General features: G+C 42.1%; 1 non-coding gene across 1 annotated transcript; it reads left to right on the top strand.

Annotated features, from left to right (window-relative positions):
* The first annotated feature begins 6467 nt into the window (after positions 1–6467).
* On the top strand, positions 6468–6539 carry TRNAQ-CUG (transfer RNA glutamine (anticodon CUG)). The gene has a single exon. It is a non-coding gene; the product is annotated as a tRNA-Gln (tRNA).
* Positions 6540–6847: the final 308 nt, after the last annotated feature.

Here is a 6847-nt window from a genome sequence, read left to right as displayed (position 1 = left end):
GCCCCATACTAGCCCTTGTGAAGAAAACCAACTCTACCCCTGCCAAACCAGTGCAGTAGGGCTGACATAGGGGCAGCCTGGGGTCTTGGAGGTGCATCAAACCCTATCTCTCTAGGGAACCTTTCCAGCTGAGGACTGTTTCTCTGGAGGTTTTCCACCTCTGCTTCCCCATTTTTCTGTGGGCAGAGCTGATCCCTGAGTGGTTTCTCATACATGTGTGAATATAGACATGTTGGGTTTTCCCCCACTCACCTGTCCGGCATGTGTTGTGCAGATTAGACAGCAAAGTGCTAATAAAGGATAACGGTTTTATTCCAAATATACACCGTGTAGCACTGTAAGTTCATAGGGCAACCTTTCATTTATAAGAACATCACCAACAGTGATGTCAGGCTATGGAATGTTGCTTTCCTCTCCATGGAAGAGACTGGAGAAAGTCTGTCACTTCAGATGCTGAGCCTGCCAGGGATTGTATAATATTGCAGTAAGGTTTCTTTGGACATAGCAGTGGTTGTTCTACCTCCAGCTAATGAACTGGCTGTATCTAGGGGTAGTTCTGAGTTTGTTGCTTTCTCCTGGACCAGTTCAACTCTGACACTTTTCCTGGTGCGGGCTCAGGCCTCTGTTTCCCCTCTATTTCCAACACTGACGTTGCTGTCAGATGGGTGCCCTGCTGCACTCCCACCTGTACCAGCTGTAGCAGGGCAACACTTGGCACTGCGTCTGGCATGAGGGAGCATGAGGGCGGCTGTAAGGACAAGTGCTTCCCTGAACACCCCGCAGCTTCCTTGTGTGGCATGGTGGCCCTGAGCTGCCAGGCTGTCAGTGGGTGTAGGATAGCTTTTTGGACCACTGTGAGAGGGGAAAGGCATTGCGATGAAACTTCTCTGAGGTTGGAGAGCTCAGCCCGAGCCAGGGGTTTCCCTTTCTCCTGTTGTCTGCATGTGTGCCTTGGGCCTGGAAAGATAATTAGTCCTTTTTTGGGCAATTTTTTTCTCATTTAAGTGCTGTGATAATGAGCTACAGTCAGCGCCCTTCATAACAATACGATGGGGGTAGCAATGCAGTGCTAAGCAACACGAGGTTGTTTTAGCCAGGTGTAGCTGGAAGGTTTGGGAAGGAGGTGGGGGTGGCCATGGCAGTGCAGGCAAACAGATCTGGGCAGGAGGAGCAGGCTGCCCTGGGCTCAAAATTAGGGGCCATGAAAACTGAGAGGCTCCTTGTCTGCATGCTTACCCTGGGGGTTTGCTTCTAAAGCTGGCATGCAGTCAGACATTCTACTTTTTCCATCCTATTGTAGTAGCTGTTGCCAACCTCATTAAATGAGAACCTCCAGTCATTGGCCTGCTACAGAGTAGGAGGGAGGACTGGCTCCCACTGTGTCTGATCTGGTTAGTTATTAATCTCCGTTCCTGCCTGATCCCTGCTTGTTACACAAATAGCACAGGCTTGGAGATCACTTATCAAAACTATTATTCTTTAATGCAGAACTAAATGTTCCAAGCAAAGCAGCTGCAGGTGCATGGGAATGACTGGGGATGAAGTTTTAGGGGAGAGACAAACTATTTATGGAATTGAGTTGTGCATGAAAGAGTTTGCTCTTGCAGTTGAAAAAGAGACAAGTGATGCCACTCCATTCTGAGTGATCTCTTCCTGCCAGATTGGAGAATTTGCTGTTCACCTGTGATCCTGTTTCGATTTTATACCTGCCCTGTTGTAGACCTGTAAAAGGCCATTCTTAGCTCACCTTCTACAGACTCCCAGACTTCTTTAATGTTGGAAATGGGAAGATTTTCTGCTTTCTGTAGCTCTCCAGGAGCTTTTCCTAAACAATAATCCCCAGTCACAGGTTGTTGTTTGAGGTGGGATAGAAGGCTGAATTTGGCAACTGTGGTTAAATGTAAACTTCAAGCTGGGCTGGAGAGGCTTGGAGGACCTACTCCATTAAGGTTTCAAGCTGAGATCATGGTATAGATCTTATCATGATTATCAGGTGCAAAACACTCTGAGGTGCTACTTTTGTCTTTTCTTGTGTTGAATAGGAACATGTTGACTAGCAGTAAGGGAGAGGAAATGATGATGAGAACTAATAGTTACTTGGACAAGGGATATATTTAGATTTTGTTGTTGTCTTCTGCTCTGCTATGACATGCATTGCAGCACTGCTGTCCAGAGTAACACTGTGGGAGGAAATTAACTTGTCTTGGCTATATGGAAATTGGAATGTGATTTCTATTGTGTTTGAAGTAAGCAGAATGAAGCTACTTGTGACACAGCTATTAAATTTCCTTTTTTTGCTAGTTGTACCATTTTGTTACAGATTAATTGCAGCTAGCTTAGTAAAAGGTTGTAGAAAGCTGAAAATTTTTAATTGGAAATATCCAAAGCTATTTTGTTACAGTAAACCTTACCAACCAAATGCTATGTGAACATGACTGTCTAGTTTTGCTCTTAACTAGTTGAGACCTTGGAGTCAATGTAATTCATTGTGCTCCATGTAAATGAGACTGTACTAAATGACTAAGGGGCATTATCCATGTAGGTATGAGATGAGGAGTCTGGGGGAAAATGATAGTATCTGACTGATAACTACTACCCACTAGGGAAGTTGCTGGCCTTCATTTCAGTAAACATATGAGCACAAATGCATTATTACACTACTAAAAAGCCAGAGGAAGGAATTCTTCTCCCTGCCCTTTTTTGAGGGCACTCAGGTCTTTATCTTTCCAGCCAAGAGCAATTTCTGCAACAATCTGTCTTCTTGAGGGATTAAGTCAGTGTCAAAGAGAGGGGAGGCAGAAATGTTAATTGCAGGCGAATCAGTTGGGGTAAAAATGCAATTAGAAGAGACATTGTGGGAATTGCAAATCTCAGACACTTTTTCTTTATACGAAGAATTCCTTATACTCTGATCCATGTGTTCAGACCTGCCAAGTTACTCACTTGGTAAAGCCTGTAACCAAAACCAGAATTTATCAGCAATTTATGGTGAAGACATGGAAAAACTCTCAGGCATCTTATGTCAAATTACATGTTTTTCACCTGCTAGTGCACTTGTTTAAGATGATGTAGACCTACCTATGTCTGGATAGTTTTTAAAGATACACACTTTTAAGCAGTTGACAAGAACTGTTATATGAAAAAGTCTGTATAAAACCAAAATTTGAGGTAAGGCTATTAAAGAGCTCAAAGATAGATCACTGAATGGAATGAATCACTTGTTCACCTAAATGTGGTGCCTGAAAGGGTAGGATCTGTTATTGGAATAGACATTTTGTAAGTCCTTTCTTGTATTAAGCACTTGATTCAGAAAGGTTCCTGTGCAGTTCCATACAAGACAGGTTTTGTGCAGTTACAATTTCAGCTCAGATCTGAACCTGTGCTTCTCATCATCACAACCATCCTTTAGAAATCACCTAATGCAAAATTGAAAAAACCCTCAAACATTAAGATTTATAGAGAGAGAATTCTGAAATTAAATACACATAAAGAAAGATCTCTTAATATACACAAACATTAACTCATATAGCTGATGTAGCAAACCCTTTCCAGCATTCAAAAAGGTAATTTTTGTTGTTGTTTGTTTGTTTGTTTGTTTTGTTTCTTTTTGCTTTGTGGAGGTTAAATACCAAATTTCTGTTATAGAGAAATCATTGGAAGAAAATTTGTCTGTACAAAGACTCATTTCCAAGCACTTCGCACTCTGGCTTCCTCAAATACAAATACCTTATATATTCAAGATGGGATGTACAAAATTTTGATGTTGAGTTCAGTATCTACATAACTAGAGCTCTATATCTGGCCTGAAGAGATACTAAACTGTTCACAGGCATTTCATACCTCTCTAATGCATTTTCTGATAAAAAAGGTAGATACCATGACATTTGCAATCTATCTACTACCTCCAGGCGTAGTGTTTAGGATTGTTTAAAAAAAAAACCAAAACAAACGTGGGAAGGTAAGAATACTTCAGAATTGATCCATGGCTGAAGATAAAAAATGTAATTTGACCAGAATGTAATTAACATCATGTTATGTGGAACTGATTCACTGAAGAGGAGTGTCATTTCTGATCTCCGTTCTTTGTCTGATTCTTGGCAGACATTGAACAGGACACTAACACATTGTCTATCTCATTTTGCATGAAGTGGCAGAATAGTATGAAGAGATTTGTGAAGAAGCTGAAACAGTCTAAGTAACAGAAAACCCAACTCTTGGAAATGACAGTTAACATCTGATCAGCATGGACCCTGAACTCTGCAAGAAGGATTGTTTTTCAGAGATTTGTTTTTGGCTTTGTTCTGGTTTTGTTTCTTTGTTTGGTTTGGGGTTTGTTCTGTTGGTTTGCTTTTAAAATCTGTTGTAGGTGACATAGTATCTCCAACTTGGGTTGTGGCATTTGAACTCCATCTAGCTGGGCACACTATAGTCAGGAGAGTGGATGCAGCTTGTTCAGGTACACCTGACCTGGTCGGGAAGTAGCCAAACTAGCTTAAGAAATAAAGATGTTGCAACATAAAGCATCTTTAGTTCCAGAAAGTTTTTTATGTTTCCACATGAAAGCTGCTGTAGTTGAAGCATTGCTGGTGCTTGTTGGTGCGATTTCATGCTTGGCTAACACCGACTGAAGTCAGTAGTCCCGAATACCAGAGGTCCATTGACTCACCAAGAAAAGTTTAATCTAATCCTATCCTTTTTCTTGAGCCAATAGCAGATTTAGGACAGATGCCTGCTGAATTGAATCTGCTTGCTGATACAGATGAAGGGTAGTTATAAGTTTGGATTGACAGCAGGAAGGCTGGCTTGTCACTTCTCACAGCAGTGTAGTCTTAAAACATCAGCACAACAGTGCCCTGAGCTGGTTTCAAGCTGACTCAGACAAGCCTACACAGGGTGTAGTTACAACTTTACTGTTTGTGTGTGAAAACCTGAAGTGTTAAGGGTGTCATAGCATGGCAAGAATAAAATTACAACTTGAGTAGTATTAATGTTGCTGAATTCTGGAATGTGCTGCTTCTACAATTGACTTGAAAAGAAGCAATACTTTTCTCTGCTGCTATAGCAACTGCGATTTTGATGTGTCTTCTCTTGAATGCAATCCAGAGCATGTATCATGTGCCTAGGATTTATATATAGGAGACAAAGGCTGCTACAGAAGACATAGAAGAGTGTACTGTGGTAGTTTAAGAAGTTATTACCTGCAGCTATCTGTTATGCTCTTCTGTAGGAATTTCTAGCATCCATATTGGAGCTGGCAAAGGCAATATGTATCGACATCAAAACTCCCTTAGATCATAACCTGGCATTTCAACTTAGACTCATAATGGCTCTGACTCATGTTTGTAGGGGAGATTTAGTTGCTGCTCCTCAACAGAGTCTGCCCTGCCTCCATACAAAAAGGGTGGAAGCTAAACAGGAATCTTAGTTGCTTCTGAGCTGTCCCACTTTACACTGATAACATTTGCAAACTGTAGCAGCTCAAGTGTTGGATACATCTCCTCTGTGCCTACCCTATGAGAAGGCACAGCCACTGTAGAAGGAAGTACTGGGCAATGGGAGATATTCCTGTTATCTGTCCCAGCTATACCTGCCTAAGAAAAGGAGCTGGAGCTGTACTGTGTCAGATCATATGGCATTGCAGCTGTGGTACAGGCACACATTCCTTTCTACCAGTGTCACTTTTGGAAGGTAACCTTTCAACAGAGATGTAGAATAAATAGGATGTTCAAGAGGCAAATAATTTATCTTTGACAGCAAGGTTTAGCAAGGGTTTGTTTGTGGCTTCTAGATGTCTCAGAAGGCCAAAAATACCTGGCGTGTGGAGCAGGCAGTTGTCTAGAGTTGCCAGTGTTGAACTACTTAAAACTCACCAATGTGTAATGCTGAGGAAGAGGAAAACTACTACACATCTACTCAGTGTTAGAGGTATCAAGGAAAGAGTCTGGTACCCTACAACCTTAATGCTGCTAAAGTCCTTTAGTTTGGAGTTGCCATTCCATCCTTCAAGGCCTCAGAGAAAAACTAAAGTAATCTGCTCAACTGCTCATGAATAGCACAATTAGATTATTAGAGTTGCACTAGAGCACCATGGGTTGGGTTGGTGCTATCTGGCAAAATACGGGTGAAAAACTAGATCCTTCTCTGGATTCTCATTATCATATATAATAATGGTCAGTCTTCACGAGCGAAGATCCGGGGAAGGTCTTTCCACCTTCCAGCCTGCGCATTGGATTTTTTAGGTGAGACACAGTGTGCGCGGAACTGAGCCCACCCTTTAATCCTAAGGTTCATCTGCCGGGGCCAAGCGAGCTTGGACGGTGGCAGCGAGGTCCTTAGGACGTAGGTGGGTTGCCTTTAAGGGCTAACGAGCCCCACCTGCCCAGGAGTGGCCCTGACCGGGAATCGAACCCGGGTCTCCATGGTGATAGCGCGGCGCCTTTACCACTAGACCACCAGGGGCTCCATGCGGTTCCATGGTGTAATGGTTAGCACTCTGGACTCTGAATCCAGCGATCCGAGTTCAAATCTCGGTGGAACCTGAAATCATTATCATAGTACTTAAAGATTTGTTAACATTTTACATTGAAATATGTGGTGTAGAGATACCAACCACCAACAGAAAAGCCTTCAGTTAGTGTGCATTGGAATGAAAGAGTTTCTGTGGTCAAGAAAAGCAGTGACAGTGTTTCTGTACCTCTCTGTTTTAGTAGTACAGTTCCTTTGATTAGTACTTCATTTTGCATCAAAACCTCACTAAATTTATTTCATGATAAAAAAAAAGGAAGCAATCAAATTTTATACTTAGAAATCCCTTTGAACTGAAGGTCTGAGAAAGGTCTTAGGCTGT

The sequence above is a fragment of the Myiozetetes cayanensis genome, unplaced genomic scaffold (assembly GCF_022539395.1).
Source record: "Myiozetetes cayanensis isolate MyiCay16 unplaced genomic scaffold, myiCay2020 scf1, whole genome shotgun sequence".
NCBI classification, from domain to species: domain Eukaryota; kingdom Metazoa; phylum Chordata; class Aves; order Passeriformes; family Tyrannidae; genus Myiozetetes; species Myiozetetes cayanensis.
The sequence above is the reverse complement of the archived record's forward strand: the minus strand, read 5'-3'. Positions and strand labels throughout refer to the sequence as shown.